Consider the following 2,500-nt stretch of genomic DNA (forward strand, 5'->3'; position numbering starts at 1 on the left):
ACAGCATGAATATTCAGTTTGATTTTCCAGTTTAAAAATCCAGATTGACAATCCAGTCTGACAATCTAGTTTGTCAATTTCGTCCGGCAATCAATTTTTGGTAAGCCGATGAGATAGCCAGTTTGGTAAACCAGTTTGACAACCTAGTATGACAATCCAACTTGATAAACATGTCGACCCATTTTTGTCAATTTCCTTTGAGAGCACGTCAGACAACATCCTGTAAGCGCAGTGTGAGGAAACTGTATTTGAGCCCAATTTGACGACCCAATTTGACGGCCCAATTTGACGCTCCAGCTTGACAGTCTGGGCTAAACGAAGAGCCTTCTCAGCAGAACATTACCATAATACATTTTCATGAAACAAATTAGTCAGAGACGCTTATCCTTTTACGCATGGACGGAGTTTGACAGCAATTTCGGGTGTTAAGACTTCCAGAAACATTTTACATACGTAAACTGTCAAGCTGGCGCCGTCTCAGAATGTAAATCAAATTTACTTATGAACTACGTGGAGCAAGATTTAGGATAATTCCTGCGATCTTGTTATAAACATTATATATATATATATATATATATATATATATATATATATATATACATATATATATATATATATACATATATATATATATATACATATATATATATATATATATATATATATATATATATATATATATATATATAATACACACACACACACACACACACAGAGGTCATGCGTCACATTAGAGGAAACATACGATAAAGTCTTACGGACAGGGGACTGCCTTGAATTGTGTACATAAGGTTTACGGCGAAAACAAAAAGCATTCGAATGACCTGAATTGTGAAAAAAAAGTAAATGTGAGTACAAAAGGGATAAATATAGACAAAGGGGAGCTGTGAGTAGGAACTGAAGACTGAGAGGGTGGAGGAGGAGAACTAGGAACGTTGACATGTTGCTGAGCATTGTTAATACACAAGGAACCAGAAGGCACTTCCCTAAGTTTACATGAAAGCTTTGAGATAGTAGGGTCTCATCTGTCTTATAGCTGAGAGAAAATGCAGCTCTCCTCTCAAAAGACACCAAAAAAAGGTGTAGAACAGAAATTTCAAAATAAGGCGGAATTTATCTAAAGTGATAGTGCCATGATCAACCCATTCTGAATGGGAGAGAGAAATAAGGGCTTTAACAATAATTTTGCTGACCTGGACCTGAGCATGCCTATAGTCAAGAGTGCTCAATCTGGATGTAAAAACATCAGCCAGATTAAAACAACATTGAAAGGATTTGCCTACAGGGATATCAGAAAAGACCGAAACAGTTCATAATTGTAATCCAAAGACTTGGGGTCGAGACACAAAGCAGATAACATCTCAGAAGCCAATGAATTAGGCACAAGCTATGATCTCACTGGGGATTTAAATCACTAGCTTTATATTGGAGATCATTGCCAGAAATTTTAAGAACGGAAAGATCCTTAAGTAATAATGTGAAAGTATGAACCATTGTGTCAGGAGAAAAAATTGTACCTTCTGTTTAGACATAATGACAACCCACTTTATAGTAACATGAAAGTCAAAACAAAGAATATACATACAATTAATAATGGAGAACGCAATGAATACACTCCTCGAATCAGAAGAATGGCCTGAAAGAACGTAAACAATAATATTTGCTCTGATACACAAAGTAAGGACGTTATGAACACAAACTATTTACAATTAAGGCACGTATTTACAATTCTCTATGAATCGCAATTCCAAGATTCACACTGAAAGAATTGTAGGAAATCAAATCTCTAATAGATAAACAAAGAAAAATTTACCGTCATCAAATTACATCATGACAGAAGCAACATGATGTAAACAAACATGGCCGCCAACAAGGCAACAAGCCTGACCAGAAAAGTAATTATACATAAAAAATCAAATAGCCAGAATATACAGTACGACATTGCATGCATAAAAAACAGTACAAGACTGAGCACAATGTAAAACACTAAAATGAGCCAGTCACTAGAGAAAACAGTGAACGCAATTTAATATCGATAGAATTACGTAGATGTAATATCGTTCAGAAATCCTACTCTATCCGGGCTCCCGATTTACAGTCGACCCACTCATGAACAAGAGGAGATCCAGTGACGAATGGAGATGACTATGATAGAACGTTCCATACAACCGATGCTAATGCTAAAGTGAAAACCACGTGGGACTATATATAAAAAAAAAAAAAAAATTATGCGTCCAAAGAAAACTGTTTCTGTGCTTAAGTACGTAAAGTTTGTTTAAAGTCACCGACATGAATTGTTCCAGTGGCACTGAATAAAATCACCTGGTTGCAAAAAAAAAAAGTGAGAGAAGAAAAGGGGGAAAGAAATAACAAACACAAGATGCCACAAAAATGGCTAGAAAAAGATCTCAAATGTTCAAAGTTCAAAGTAGCGTTACGAAATACTGAATGCACTAAAGTTCACAATATTGTTTTACATGCCACCACCATATGTATGCGG

This window comes from Oratosquilla oratoria, chromosome 1 (assembly GCF_046742065.1).
Source record: "Oratosquilla oratoria isolate Oo_2021 chromosome 1, ASM4674206v1, whole genome shotgun sequence".
NCBI lineage: Eukaryota > Metazoa > Arthropoda > Malacostraca > Stomatopoda > Squillidae > Oratosquilla > Oratosquilla oratoria.